Source organism: Siphateles boraxobius, unplaced genomic scaffold (genome assembly GCF_051911475.1).
Source record: "Siphateles boraxobius isolate OS27281-9 unplaced genomic scaffold, OSU_SipBor_1 54, whole genome shotgun sequence".
Lineage (NCBI taxonomy): Eukaryota > Metazoa > Chordata > Actinopteri > Cypriniformes > Leuciscidae > Siphateles > Siphateles boraxobius.
Window position 1 is genome coordinate 2,890,202 of NW_027509180.1, and position 16,665 is coordinate 2,906,866.

Consider the following 16,665-nt stretch of genomic DNA (forward strand, 5'->3'; position numbering starts at 1 on the left):
TGTTAAAGCATCATGCCCACTTTTAACGACCTCATCTCCGATCATGTCTTTTAAAGACTTAGGATACTGTAGGACCATATTCCGAGCAACTTCATTTAGGTGCTTCTTAGATGTTTTTTTGCAAAGGGCAAGGATTTCACCGGCAATAATACGAATCATTTCCCTCCTTTCTCTGGCTGTAGGTCTCTCCTGATTTTCCAATTTCTTCCTCAAAACAGCTGGCAGCATGTTCCAGGGTACTTTAAAATTGTAGTGCCAATCACTGTCCGGTTGTGTAGAACTAGTGCTGTCAGTATCAGATGGAGAGGAGATGACACTTGCAAATAAGCTTTGAGAAGTAAAGGGTGTGCGTGGGCTTGTTGGATCGATCCGTGGTGGTGTTACAAGATTTTGGGGTGAGACTAGGGAAAGTCTAGGGACAACATCTTCCATGTTTGAGTGGCTTGGAGCTATATCACTCTGAGCAGAGAAGACACCTAAAAAACACAGAGACACATTCACTTAAAAAAGATCAAAGGCATGCTTGAACACGGATTAATTTTTGACAGTGTAAATACACAACTTTGAAATTATCACTTATATTTAAAATACAGGCCCTTCGTCAATATTTACAAAATAAAATAAAGATACATTCAAATGTTCAAACTATAGGCCTTACTTTTTATGTGTGCAAGAAGCCTCCTTGCTTGGATAGGTTTGAGCACTCCAGCAAGGTCATCTGCCTGTACATGCTTCATTTCATCAGCCTTGTCCACGCCCAGGTCACGGAGGGCATCCAAAATAGGCTGCATTGTAGCCGGTGTGCTATACACTGGAAGTGCTTCTTTAATAAGTGTGGCTATGTCATCCATGGCTAAACAGGGGAAATAAATGATCAGTGAAATGGAAACATAGCTACAGACCTAAAACACTATGCTTCAGGGATATTACTTTCATCGCAAACAGACTGTATGCAACAAGTGGGTAAAAATCTAGACAATGATCAGCATGAATGCAAAGCATTTCCCTTGCAGCTTCTCCAACTTTATGGAGCCCATATTCTGGCATGTAAGATGAGGAGTGTGGTGTCGCAAGAAAATAGACATCCTTGTTTCCTTTCATAAGAACAAGCTCAATTTGTCCAAATTCCAGAGACTAATCATTATTAAGGCATAGAAAGGAACCCTTTCTGTAGAGAGTTCCCTTGAAGGTCACTCTGTGGACACCAAGTCAGGTGTGAACAAGCTTGCCTCAACAGCATTGCGTACTTTACTGCTGTACAGCTCAGCATGGTAAGGGGAGGAGTCTTTTACCTGCAAAGCTGGAGGAAAGAAAGAGCTCGAGTTCATGTAGGATTGAAGGAGCTGATGATTGTTTGCCAGACTCTTGCAAACATTTTTGAAGTTTTGGGTCCTCCTCACGCATTGTTTGAAGTATGAGTGTTTGCTCTCAAACCTCATTGTCCACAAGCGAATGAGTGGGCCAAACCTCATGATCAGCCATGGGTAGTGTAGGAGATAGTGATGCTTTGGTTTCAGTTTTTCAGAGGGAAACAGATGCTTCCTTGTTTCAATATATTCTTGAATGTGGACCTGAAGGAAACTAACTTGGGCAGCAGATATTTTGGGTGAACAGACTAACTCCACTACTTCCTTTAACATTATCACTACCTGCCATACCTGGTCCTGGGTGTCTTTGATTCGGTCCCCAATAATGATGGGAAGGAGTCGCAGCAAACACCAATTCTCAGCTGCCTGCCCACCAATCTTAATTCCATGTTCACTGACTTCTGAAGGAACTGAACTAGCATCAGAACCCATGTACTTGAACTGTTTGATTTGTCGGTTGAGTTGCTGGTACGTCATCCATTTCTTCACTTTCACAAAGTACTGCAGGTAAATAGAAAGGTCATATGAAACCACTCCTTCAAATAAGTCATGGCCTATGCAGGGAGGAAGGCCAGGCTGGCATTCTCTATGCTCGAGAATGCTCTATTCTCTAGCTCGAAAAAGGTGGTAGACAATTTTACTCCTCTCCAGACTTCGCAAGGTAATGGGATTGAGTTAGTGAAAGAATATAAATATCTTGGCATCACTATCGATGATAAATTATCTTTTGGGTCTCACATAACTAATTTAAAGAAAAAATTAAAAATAAAGCTTGGGTTTTATTTTCGAAACAAGCACTGTTTTTCATTTACTGTGAGAAAGAGGTTAGTTTCAGCAGCTTTCTTGCCCGTACTCGACTATGGTGATGTGGTGTATCAATTTGCTTCCTCTCAACTTCTTCTTTGGATGCTGTTTATCACAGCGCTTTAAGATCTTTTACAGATTGTAAACCTTTAACTCATCATTGTATATTGTATAATAGAGTATCCTGGTCATCTTTGTCTATTAGAAGGAAAATTCATTTTTATCTAATTATTTATAAAACTATTCTGGGGTTGTTGCCTTTGTATCTAGGTTGCCTAATTCAAAAGAAAAGTGTTGGGAAATATTCCCTTCGGTCTGATAATCGTTTTACTTTCTCTGTTCCATTTGTGAGAACTGAACTGGGAAAAAGGGCTTTTATGTACGCAGCTCCATTTGAATGGAATCTACTCCAAACAAAATTGAAATTACAAACTCTGGTGCCTTTGGAACATTTTAAATCTGTTATTCAGTCACTCGAAGAAGACTCATTGATTTGCAAAGTGTTTTTTAAGTGTTTTAATTGTATATTTGTTGTTTCAATTTGTAAGTTGTGACTGTAACTGCTGTCCATTCTTGGCCAGGACTCTCCTGTGAAAGAGATTTTTAATCTCAGAGAGATTTTCCTGGTTAAATAAAGGTGAAATAAAAAATAAAAAAATAAAAAACATACATGAAAATACTGAAGACTATTGAAAAGTGAGTCAAACTTCACTCCATTTACAACAGTTTCTTCACTGTCTTGTAGTTGCTGTACTGCCTCTTTGTAGTTTTCAACTGTCCTCACTGGAAACCCGACTGTCACATTACCAATTTCATCTCTGGGTACCAAACAGAACCTACAACAGTGAGAGGAAGTACTGAAATTTTCCGTATAACCACCAATACAGTGGGATCCTAAATTGTCACCAACAATGCACAAGATCGTTGCCCGTACAATATGACCTGAAGATGTTACTAGACCTTTGTCTTCTAGCTCTTTAATGTCTGACAGCATTTTGGAAAACAATTTCTCATGCCCTAAGTATTTCAAATCTTGCTCCGTGCACAAAAGCAAAAGCTGCAGGTGATCAACACTTGACCGATAGAATGGCTTAAAGTTGGCAAGTGTAAAGTACACCCCCACTATCTTGTGCTTTTTCTTTGCCGAGCCGAGAGGGTTGACCACCTCAAAAGCATCCTGGTACAAAATAAGCTTTAAACTTATACCTGGCTGCATGCACAAAGCATTGGTATTAAACACTGATCCATCAAACACATCAGTAAATACCCCTGTAGGAGGGACATATTGAGTCTTTACACATTCCTGCCAAACCACAGGATCTTTTAATATTGCATTCAAAGTGTCTTTGAGGGGGATGTACTGTGCATACCTGTCTCTTCTCTTATCATCTGTCCCTAGGTAAATAGGTTTTGGGTGCACATAGGAGAAGTTCTTTTGAAAAAACTGCTTCCTGGTATATTCTGTAGAGAGAGGGAGGCTGCATGAAGAATGCAAATCTGTCACACATTTCAAAGCTGCTTCTACATCAGAATCAGAAACATGTGTACTCTCTTTCAGTATATCTTTGAATTGTTTTGTTGTGTGCTGACTGCAAATGTCATGTAAGCCATTTATCTCTTCAACTATCATCTGTATGGTGGATGAAGGAACGAGGTGCTTTGCCTGCAGTTTCATGTAAAACATACAGAGATTTTTTGTGTAGATGGCTCTCATATCAGTATCACTAGGCATATCCTCACATTCATTTTCACCTGTATTGCTTTCAATTGCATCAAAAGCTGGCTCAGTATGCACCAAGTCTGCAGAACATGTAGCAGATAATTGCCCTGCAATTGAATGTTTATGGATCCTGGATATATGGGAAGTAAATGACGACCGTACCTTAAATATTTTGCCACAGCTACCAAATGGACACTTTACCAACTCACTTTTGGAAAGATGTGACCTGAGATGTGCAAGGAAATTTATTAGATCTGTGCACTGCTTCTGACAACTTGTGTTCTCACATGTATATGGTCCCGGACTACTTGTACAATGTCCAGTTGTCACAGATGGGTTTTTGTGGTGTCGATGAAAATGTGTTTTAAGAGCACTGTACTTGACAAAAACACATTTGCAGTCAGTCACACAACAGGGATATTGGCCGTTAGCCTCATGCCTATGTAGTAATTTATGGTCTACATAACCTTTTACAGATTTTAGTGAAAGGCCACAGAAACAGCATGTAAAGACATTGGTCATTTCACATTACAAATTCAAATGTGAGCTATAAAACATTTAAAAGGCGTATTATACATTTTAACACAGAAAAGTGTGTATATTGTAGAGAATTCTGTTCTCTTTTCCTTAACAAATGTCAATTTGTAGCTTTGTAACGTAGCCGCACGTGTCAGTTTGGGCCGAAACACGTGCACGATGTGATAGCGAGTGTTAAAATAAGAGGTTAAAAGTGGTTATATGATATAAATCACTCTTAACTATGCAAAAGGACGGTTGTTAATGTATTAGATTGTAATGTACTGTCTTTTTGTTATGTGTATATGTATTATTCATCCATGTTCAATACAGATAAAGCCATATCGCATCAGTGCTGTTCTTTTCTTTAAAACTTTACACTTCTTTTAAGAAATATCACAACCGCACAGAAAATCTACCAATATATTGTTACAAAAGCGTGTATTTATTACATTCAGAAGTGCCGCGTGTAACTTGCATACAGAGATAGATAACCCTGACGCGACTGTCCAGTTGTATATGCAAAAAGTAAAGTTTAGCAACTTTGATAACTAACTTTATAAAATAAAACTTCTGCGCACACAGGAGAGACAGTAAAATGACTTCAATATAATATATATGTAACCATACATACAATTGCACATTAAATGATTAAGGTCAGGGAGAAGGTGTTTGCTCGTGCTCACCTGTTAGCCAAGTGTGACTAAGTGAGTGAGCCCGCGTTGCGTTGTTCGTTCACTTCGTTGATGTTCCTTTACCGATAGGTGGCGGAGACGAAGTACAAGCAAATGTAATTCATCTGGCTTCAACAACAGCACACGTGTATTTTCCCGTTTTTTCTCTCGTTTTCTAGTAGGCTACCGACTGCAAGATCACCAAATAAAAAATTGGAGTGAAAAATATTTGCGTCTGCATTTCAACATTTAGAGTTTTGCTCTTGTCGCAAAATAAGACCACGCCCGCTTTTAGCTCAGATTCCACCTACATTTACATTTAGCTGACGCTTTTATCCAAAGCGACTTACAATTGCTATATATGTCAGAGGTCGCACGCCTCTGGAGCAACTAGGGGTTAAGTGTCTTGCTCAGGGACACACTGGTGTCTCACAGTGGATTCGAACCCGGGTCTCTCACACAAAAGGCATGTGTCTTATCCACTGCGCCATCACCACCCCGATATCAAACATGGTTCTGCAATACTATAACATGACTTCATCAAATCTACTTCTTTTGTTTTGAGCTGCTTGTATACAACTTGACTTTGTCCTCTGCAAAAAAAAAAAACATAAAAAAAATAAAGAGTGAAAGATAGAGACCTTTAACCCCCTTTTATTTAAAACAATTTAGGGTTTAAGACAAATTTGATACAAAATTCATTATAAAAACAACCATTTTATCAATTAAAAACTAATCTTTCGTACGCACTCACAGTCACCAGTGCCTCTCTCACACCCCATCTCCATTCAAACAAAGCAACATTATCAGTGTATTTGTAATAGGTATACTCAATGGTCACTCTAGATTCTATTAAAGACCTAAACATATAGCTTTCATATCAACTTCTTTTCCTGCATTTTTACACTGGTGAGATTTCAAAATGGCTAACTTAGCTTGGCCAATTAAAAAATTGGCAAGGATCAGTGTTGTTGCCATGACCTTCTGTATTTATATCCTAAAAAGTATTACAAATAAAGGACCAAGTCTTGGACATTCAAAAAACATATGAAAAACAGTATCATGAGCATTACAGAAGGGACATAACAGAACAATCTTATTAAACTTTGAAACCAAACTATTTGAGGCTACAGCACAATGGAGTACTCTCCACTGAATATCTCCACAACGCTTGGAGATAGGAGGTTTATACAATACTCTCCATGATGGATGTACTTCTTCACGAATAGAGATCTTATCCCTCCATTTACTATCTGTTTTTCCTTGCAAATGTCCAACATGCACCGATTTAACACAGATATAATAAACGTTTTTCTTTGCCACATTATGAAAAACCAAATCCCCATATCCCTTCAACAATGTAGTCTGGTTTAACTTACCCCCAACTCCTCCATCTTTAGGGATCACCTTCAGCTCAGGGAAGTTGTAAAACCATACCAGGGCTGAGTTTATGAAGGATTTTAATGCAGGGGGCAAAGTATCCCTAATACACTTAATTATCCTATACCCACAGTTCTCAGAGATTTTAATTTAACCTGTGCAGCAAGTGATAAAACAGTTTGTAATCATAATCATAAACACGTGATAATCATAAAGCACAAGTCATTTTTACTGTGTACTACACTTTTGTTATTTTTCAGGCTGTTTTATAGTGACTAATGAAACTGAAGTCTCATACATGAAATTGTCTCGCATGAAATTGCTTTGTCCGTGTTGAAAAATAGGGGGAATACAGTAGTGAAGTATGGGGTCAACAGTCATACGGGAGAAGCACCAACAGAATCTTTCCTTGTGGAATTTTGCAGATACGTTTACACGTTTTACAAATGCATGTATATAAGAATGCTTAAACTATATATTTATATATATATATGGCCTATAACATATTGCTACTACGTGTGCATATATATGTGTGATTGTAACTTTTGTTGCCTATTCAGAGGATGATTTGTGTATTTTGACAAAGATCAAAATATATCCACAAAATAATGAAAATAACATTATTCTAATTTCAACTCCATAAAACTATTTAATATTCACACGTTTATTCAACAGCACACTTTATTCAGATGAATCTTGTTGTTTATGTGTATGTATGTGTGTGTGCGACGCAGATTCAAATTTGCCGCCAATTTCCGCCCACAACGTCGAATGTGTCCTAACAGCCGAAAGAGCAATGATTGGTCACATGGTTTAGAAGTTTGAGAGTCGTCTTCTCAACGGGTTAGCGCGGGTATTTCAAATTTATTGGTTTTAGGGGAGCCATCCACGGAAATCACGCATTTGGCCAGGGGTGGTAAAAGTACTCAAAAATTATACTCGAGTAAAAGTATATATACCTAAATATAAAATGACTCCTGTAAAAGTAGAAAGTCCTCCATTCAAACATCACTTGAGTAAAAGTACAAAAGTATCCGATTTAAAACGTACTTAAGTACCGAAAGTAAAAAGTAAATATTCAAACTGTAAATAGCCTATCAATAATTAAACAGATCAATTGTTTTGGGAGTGATATGCAATGTTTTAATTGAACAAATTATTAGATACTGCAATTAAGAATTTGTTAGATTTGCAATCATAAGAGACAATGAAGCACCTTGCATCAATTCTAAACAATTTCATTAAGTTTAGTGACAGCATATTATGGTGCAATGACTGGTAGGCCATTATTTTTGATACAAATAAAAAAGCACGTTTACAACAGGCCCCGGTTGTCAACTGGGTGCAAATTTTAAAAGGAGGATGACACGGTGTAGTCAACACCGATTGTTTTCATTGTTCTCGATACTGACAGCACTCCACATTTGCAAACAACAGAGCTAAATGCTCTCCTTTAATAAGAATGTTAATGTGACGTTTTATAAGGAAGACAAGAAATGTATATGTTGTAATCAGTTTTCTTTATTTACACAATAAAAAAATAAAGGCATGCAAGTTAATTATATCAGTCTACCTGCGCAAGGCTGATGAGTGCATGCACGTTGCTTTTCTCGTGGACATTTATCTGTGTCTACATGACGTTTACATGCAGCCAATAACCCGTTCAAAACCGGGATATTAGCAATAACCCGGTCACGCACGGCCATGTAAACACCGGCAAAAACCTGAATATGCTCATATCCCGGATTTTAAAAACCCGGATATGATCCCTGGGGTACCCCTTTTCTAACCCGAATTTTTGGTCATGTAAACGCGTATCGGCATATCCCCATAATGATTTGTGTTCTGCGCATGTTCTATTCGCAAGGAATCTTGGTCTTTTGAGTAGAGGAACTTCTCGGCGCATACAAAAACCCGCGTGCAGTATACCGGAAGTAAACATGGCGAGACACAGCACAGCATACTTTTGGAGCGAGGTCAGTACCAGCACCACAGCGCAAACAAAGGTGATCGCTATCTGCCCCGAACTATTCATTATCCGCGTGCTGCTGCTGCTGTTGTTGTCTTCGGATACAGGAAGAAGAATCGGAAATGACGCATGTTGCGTCTTAAGGTTGTCCGTACGTCCAGACGCTAACCGTGCGTCGCCGTTTACATCGGGATATTGCAATTCCATGCATACAGGAGTAACTCTCTCTGCTCACGCATGTAAACGGGTTATTCCTAATGTTTCAGAAACCCGAATAGTGACCTTAACCCGACCATAACCCGAAAATTGGCTGCATGTAAACGTAGACTAGGTTATTGCTAATATCCCGGTTTTGAACGGGTTATTGGCTGCATGTAAACGTAGTGTTGTAAAGTTTTTCCTTCTCAAGTGTAGAAAACTTAGAAGTGCAGACCAGGAGACTTTAAGAGGTATCTTTCGAGCAGACGTTCTTTATTGCGTCGCTGTAGTCATCCCAATCAAGTCTAACTAAGGGAACGTTACATTGTAGTTCATATACATTTCAAGGGGGAGGGATTGCATATCGGTGGAGACTTCACTGAAACAAAGCAAATGTAAATAAGGTATACAGATTGTGGAACCTGCTCAGCATGAGACACGAGAACAGGAAAGGCATAGACTTCTCGTACTGAGATGAGAAATTCAAGACAAATGGTCTCAGTAATCACGCTCGATTACGCTGCCGTTGTTTGTTTTAGCAGAATACTGCCATCTAGTGGTAGCAGGTTTTCTCAGACAGTGTGTGTGGATCGTGCAAGGCTAAATCGGCGAAACGAAAGTCTCAAAATCCAAATGAATCAAATAGGATCGACTCAGAAACAATTCAATGAATGCACGTGTGTCACCTCATCCACAAATGCACATCTTACTTGTTGCATGCAAAAATTCTGGCCTACATTAATACAAAATTGAGGTTTTGTATTTACAACTATGTCTCTATTTGTACAAAATGCTGCACATTCATGTGATTCTGGATTTTGCACACACAAGTTGTATTGCATTAGTTTAAATGTAGCGACGCACATTTGTGAATTTTTCAAATAAATGGGTAGTTGTGCACACATTAATAATTAGCACCAGGCCTATTCATTTGTAGTTGTTTGTGTGTGGGTTGTAAAATACTTAAAAACAGCGAAAAGAAAGTCTCAAAATCCAAATGAATCAAATGAGATCGACTCAGAAAAGAACTCAATGAATGCACGCGTGTCATCTGATCCACACATGCACATCTTCTTTGTTGCATGCGCAGATTATGATACACTAATACAAAAGAAAACATTTGTATTAACAAAATTGTCTCTATTTGTACAAATTGCTACACATTCATTCAATTTTGAATTTTGCACACGCAAGTTGAAAGGCATGGATAAAACATTTCTGCAACATGTATCAAGTTCATTGATAAGTGTGCTTGCACGTGTTAATCATTTTGATACTATTTTCATCCCATGTCATTCTAACAACAGCAGCAGTAAATGTGAACAAGAGTGCTGTAGTTACTAGAGGGCTCCAGCAGGGGGAACGCTTGAGCTGTTACGGTGCACTCGCGTCCTCTCTTCAGTCATTACACACATGATCTGAGGAAAGTTTGTGTCCGTGCATCTTTCATTCAACTATTCCCCTTTTCAGGTATGAATCTCTTATAATATGTGTTATTGTTTACCAGAGTATTATGTGAATGTATACATGTGTCGAGGAGAGTGTTTTTAGCACAGTTAGTCGAACATTGTTAAGTTAGGACGTTAATTACATGACGACGAGTAAGCTAGCCAAATGAGCCTTTAGCAATGTTCACCGCGACATCGTGGATGAAAGAAGGCACTTAGTAAACATACTATGAAGTGATATTGTAGGCTACTTGTCGTAAGCTTTGTTCTGTATACGGTTAAAAAATATACTGAGTATTATTAGTGGTGGAAAGTGTTATGTATGTTATCAGTATAATTGTGTTTTGTATCTCGTGTATTGCCGTATTTACTCTGTAGTTAAAAGTGGGAAATGCCTCTAGCTGCTAGGTATAATCGCTGACTAGAGATAATGGTTAGAATTGTATGTATAACGCATATTATTTTGTATATGTAAACTTAATGACGTTGCATATGTTTTTTTATATTCAGTCATTACACACATGATCTGAGGAAAGTTTGTGTTCATTCAAAGGTTGACAAAAAGATTGTTATTTAGCTGGCTAACAGAGATGTCTTTTGTTTCTTTTGATTTTCGTTTTGTTTGTTACACCAATACTTACATGTGTTCAGTGTTTGCAGCGTCTGTGTCAACTTGCAACAACAGTACAAGATACATTAATGTAAAGTGTGTGTGTGTGTGTGTGTGTGTGTGTGTGTGTGTGTGTGTGTGTGTGTGTGTGTGTGTGCTACGCTAACCTAACCAACAGGGACAGGTCACTATGTAACAAATTCAATTTTTTTCGAAAGACATGACCATCATGCCTAACGAACGGAAAAACAATAATAAATAAAATTTACACCAAAATGGATGTACAATTATAATCATTAGAAACGTTTATAATTTAAACAGCAGCCGAGTAATATCAGATACACCACTATCAGATAAACCACTCATTACCATTTTTGACCTGTTTCACTAATCTTAATAGAAAAACTCAGATATTACTACAGAAATTTAAAAAGCTGACATGTTTGGAGCAGAGCTGTCATATCTGGAAATTGAAATTGAAATGAAGTCGCTTCTGGAATGACAGCTCATTAGTGATGCCAAGTTCCAGTAGTCTCATTGGTAATGGTGCGTTCAAGTCCTCCTGGGAAGTTCGTACGTACGAGGTAGGGCTGGACGATATGGCCAAATTTTATATCACGATATATTTTTAATTTCGATCGATACGATATGAACAATATAAAAGCCTCAGAAAAACTGCCAAGAATGCCCACAACAGATGTCTGTACCTACAATCATTTGAAAAATGAATTGGCCAAGTCTATGAAACCTCCAGTTTTTTGGTACTGCACCATAACAAACTACATGAACCAATGAAATAACCCATCATAGTGGTCATTGCTTGAGGAGCTGACCCAGGGCCTACAGCCTTTTCAATGTGCCACTGAGTTTCTTAGTGGCAAAGAGTACACAACATTGCCATGCCTTCCTCAGCTTGCAAAAGGCCTACAGAGGTCTGTGCAACAATCCCTGATCTTTGAAACTACTCCTGGAAAAGCTTTTTTAGCGAAAGCTTCTAAAGAGTTAACAGAGAGGTGGGGGGATATCAGCACTTTCTCCAAGGAGAAAGATAACACCATTCTTCTGTCAGCAGCCCTAGATCCAAGATTTAGAAAACTCAAGTTTATGCCTGCTGAACAGAGGATAGAGGTTAAAAGCAATGTTGAAGTCCTTGCTATTAAAGCAGGAAAAGAGTTCTGGAAATCTACAGAAGAAGGGCAGCTTCAGTGTCACAGTGTCACTGCTCCTAGGAGAGATGAAGAGTCAGTGCTAGAAAACCTCCTCCAGTCTGACAACGACAGCCTCAGTGAAGAGTCGTCGCCGCATGAGGAACAAAAGATTCAAATGGTGAGAAAGGAAGTACCGTATTTTCCGGACTATAAGTCGCTCCGGAGTATAAGTCGCATCAGCCCAAAAATGCGTCATGACGAGGAAAAAAACATATATAAGTCGCACTGGACTATAAGTCGCATTTATTTAGAAATTTATTTAACCAAATCCAAGACCAAGAAAAAGTTATTTAAACAGACTTTCATTCATTAAAACAGAAGGCATTTAAGTTATTCAGCTACACACAATAGCACAAAGAACAACAGGCTGAATATGTGTCCGGTATGTTGTTAACGTAACACATCAACAGTTAGCTACACAATAGCATAAAGAACATACCTGAGAGGCTGAATAGGATAAAATAAAATAAAATAACATAACAAGACAGCGAGTCCAACAGTTATCGGTAAAGCAATTTCACCAAGCTCCCGCGATCTTATTCCACATCACTGAAGTGTAGTGTGGAGCTGTAGTCTAGAGCGCATAGAGCGCTCTCTTGTGGCTGTAGACGGTAATGTCACCCCCAATTTCGGCAAATGATGCATTCACGTCATACCACAAATACATCAAAAACTCGCAAATAATAATCTGGGGCCGTCAGCGATCCTGTGACGAGTAAATCTTGGTAATTTTGATATATAAGTCGCACCTGACTATAAGTCGCAGGACCAGCCAAGGTATGAAAAAAAGTGTGACTTATAGTCCGGAAAATACGGTACAAATGTACTTCTCAGAATCGCAAATAGCCAAACAAGAAGATCCTTAAGGTTGGTGGAAGGAAAATGAGGGACGTTTCCCTAACCTATCAAAGCTGGCAAGATCTTTTCTTTGCATTCCTGCCACATTCACTCCATCAGAACGGATCTTCTCTGCTGCAGGAAACATTTACTCACAAAAAAGAGCAAGTTTGTCACGTGAACATGTTGATATGCTGACCTTTCTTCATTTTAATTCAGCACTTATTTGAAAATCCAAAAAAAAAGGCCAGTGCGGAAAGGACACTGTTACTTACTGCTTTTCATTAAACTGAATACTTGTTTTAGAAATGAAGCTCTTAATGCCAAGAGATGTTTACATTCAAACATATGCTTTTGTTTGTAAAGCAGCTGATTCATTTGTTTGTTTGTTTTTCTATTGAAAGAGAATAGAATATTTAAACAATGCTTACAGAGCATTTGTGTGTGATTTGAGTTGGACAGAAATCTGAAAAATTTAGGAGAATGACCTGTTTAGTTGGCTCAAAGTTCATTAAAACACCATTTCAAAAGATGAAGTGATTTTTCTTTTTTTATATTATAGTTAGAATATGTATAACTTAATGTTTTAACTAGTAAAAAAAAGGCTGAATAATCGTTCCAAACTTACTGGTTAGTCGTCAAAAAAATCGACGATTAGTCGTTTAATCGTTCTAATAATCGTTAGAATAATCGATTATCAAAATAATCGTTTGTTGCAGCCCTATTCTCAATTTCATTTTATTTATTTGTGAGTTTTATATTTTTTTGTGAAACTCTTTAAATTTATTTGTGGATCTTAATATATTTATTTGTGAATTTGATATATTTTTGTGAATCTCTTGGATCATAATCTATTTATTTGGAATAATGCAACAATTCTCACCCCATATATTTTCCACTGGGCAGCTCGTAGAATATTTTGATGCACGAGTTGCCGAGATGAGATAACCTTTGACCTTTTCAAAATGGCAGAGAGCGACGCGAGAGGCGTTAATGGTAAAAATATGTACTATTCATGATCTAGAAAATATACAACATATTATTTTTCCGTTTGAGTTTTGATAAATCATTTTCTTGCTGTAGCAGATGACTTAAGCAATCTAAAATAGTTTTGGCTAAATAACAGGTCTGGATCTCCATCTTTTTACCACATTACGACAACAAAAGCACTTGAACGCAACACACTGGTAAATACCAGTTCACAGGTGGAAAATATCATATTTTCCATAGCACGTGAACGCACCATTTCTCTAAGCCTCGATCTTTCCGAGTTGTGGGCGTGTCACTGAGAAACATGGTGGAATACCACAATACTTACATATTAAGCAGTGATATTGTCAGGCTTTTCTATTTACAGCGCAGTTAAGCTAATTGCCTGCACAGAATATCATGGCATTATAACAATGCAACACGTAACGATAAAGTTGGCAGTGGCTTCACAAAGTACATCTGATGCACATTTCTTTGTTCTTCATTTTCTAGAACAAGAGTTAAAGAACCTTACTGTATTTGTGTGTAATTAATTAAGAGAAAGTACTCCACCATCTTACTACGACGAAAGTGACTTGAACTCACATGTCGTCATATGGTGCGTTCAAGTCCTCCTGGGAAGTTCGAACGTACGAGGTGGAAGTCGTGTTTACGGCGTGAGGTGCGTTCAAGTCAGTTTCGTCGGAGCAAGATGGCGGCGTACCTTCTTTTAATGAATAACACGAAAATACAGCAAGGTTTGTTAACTCTGCTTATAGAAAATGAAGAACAAAGAATGCGCATCTGGTGCGTTTTTCTTTTCATGTTTTTAATTAACTTATGAAGCCCATGTAAATTGTTAACTCTTAGCATTTTTTGTTGTAATTCATTAACTTGCTGCTTTTAACAAGATTAATGACGATCATGATAAATGACAGTTTCTTGGACGAGTGAACATTGAAATTAAATTAAAATTTACCGTCAACTACAGACGTTGCATCTATTGATTCCGCCATGTTTCACTGACACGCCCCCAACTCGTACAGATCGGGGCTTAAAGAAAATCCCGAGCTCCCCACTGGTACTTACGACATTGTGGTGGCGTTCAAGTGCATTCAACTCGTAATTGCGATCTTCGATGTATGAAATGGCAAATGTAATTTAGATTATTGAATTTTAATTTTGCACCAAACGTTGCATAAATGTAATGGCGAATGTAAATTTAAAAACAGAAATGCATTGCCATTTTGCATATTGCATTTCAAACTGAATATTGCTACCCAAATGCTTTCATAGTCTTGTAGCAGGTATTGAGAAGAGAATATTATTGTTGATCAGGCTTCAAATCAAAGTAATGTTTGCGCCTAGGTGTCACTTCAGGATCAGAAAGCGTGGCAGTAACGGGCCAGCGCTGCTCTAGCAGTCTCTCCACCATAAAGTAGGTGCTATTCCATCGGGTTGTGACGTCTTGTATCAGCTTAAACTCTGGTGTGTTCATCTGTTGCTGCTTTTCTTTCAGCTTAGTATTGGCCAGTTCACTTCTCCTAAAATGTTCAACCAAGGATCTTGCAGCTCCCAAAGCTTTGCTGATAGCTGGTCTCTTTAAGGGAATTGTTCACAACAAGCTGAAGTGTGTGTCCAGTACAACGGACGGAGACCCAATGATGTTTCTCTGCCCGCAATTTCAGTGCAGCCACGACATTTGATCCATTGTCATGAACAACTGCTTTAATGTTGTCTACGGAAATGTTTAATTTTGTGACAACCTCTTCAAGCCATGTGGCTATGTTGACACCAGTATGTCGTTCATCAAGAGGCATGGTTGCAAGAGTGAGACTCTTCATTTTCCAGTCTTCAGTTAAAAAGTGGCATGTGACACCTAGGTATGCTTCTGTTGCGAGGCTAGTCCAGATGTCAGTGGTCAGTGCAATGAAGCTTCTTCCTTCCTGAATAGTTTCCTTAACCTTTAAAAAAAAAAGATCAGATTATTTTAGTTGAACGTTTTATTTGTAACTCTGTGTTAGTTAGTTTGAAATCTAGAAGCACTTCACACTAAGGAAACCGTTTCATCTGTAAACATGAATGTAACTAACTAATATGAGCAGTACATTTGTATTTATTCATTTATTTTTGTTAACGTAAATGAAAATACAGCTGTTCATTTTTGTTCATGTTAGTTCAGTGTATTTATGTTAATAAATGTATTAGTAAACGTTGAAGTTAACATTAACAAAGATTAAATGTCTAAATGCTGTAGAAGTACAGTTCATTATTAGTTCATGTTCACTAATGTAGTTAACCAACATTAACTATTGAACCTTATTGTAAAGTGTTATCATAGATTGTTCCTGAAACATGTATTTGCAATTTTGCATTAGGTGTATATTTACTTTTTGACAGGTTTTTTCATATTTTTGCTCAATTAATCTTGTAAAGTAGGTTCTTGATGGAAGGATATATCCAGGATTGAATGTAGAAACCATTTCACGAAAGCCTTCTCCATCCACCAGGGAAAGAGGTCTCATGTCTTTAACTATCATGTTTAGAATTGACTCTGTAAGAGCAGCGGCTTGCTGAGGAGTACAAGAATTCCTCCTCAGAAAAAAGTCATCAATAGGCCCACTGCTTTTCTTAGAACAAAAACAGAAAAAGGGACATTTAGTTCAGGACACAATTCACAAAGAATGGTAAAATATGAATCTGCAAACAATTATTATAAGTATAAAATTACAATATTTTTTTGAGCTGACAGACATTTTCATTCACCATTTAGTTAACAGTATGAAAACGTAACTGACATGATATTCTTCCTAACATCTCCTTTTCTAATCTGTTACAATAAATAAAACAACCCTGACTCTGCAAAATAAATCATCACATTACTGTAAATATACTATAATTGTTAATATTATAACTAGTAGTATTGCATTCTCTAATAAAGTTAGTTAGTTAGCTCCAGCTGAAG

General features: G+C 37.7%; 1 protein-coding gene and 1 pseudogene across 7 annotated transcripts in view; one reads left to right on the forward strand and one right to left on the reverse strand.

Annotated features, from left to right (window-relative positions):
- Positions 1–16,665, reverse strand: part of LOC143714394 (uncharacterized) — a 185,255-nt pseudogene that overhangs the window by 59,949 nt on the left and 108,641 nt on the right. The gene's annotated exons all lie outside the window — the stretch shown is intronic.
- LOC143714410 (uncharacterized) overlaps positions 1–16,665 on the forward strand; it is an 81,702-nt gene that overhangs the window by 28,267 nt on the left and 36,770 nt on the right. For 2 of the 6 annotated variants that reach the window (XM_077205551.1, XM_077205550.1), the window contains exon 1: positions 10,033–10,098. The exons of 3 other annotated variants lie outside the window; for them this stretch is intronic. The gene's annotated coding sequence lies outside the window, so the exon portion shown is untranslated. Of the gene's footprint in view, positions 1–10,032; positions 10,099–16,665 lie in introns of those variants that run through there. One more of the 6 variants, XR_013195482.1, reaches the window with a different exon arrangement.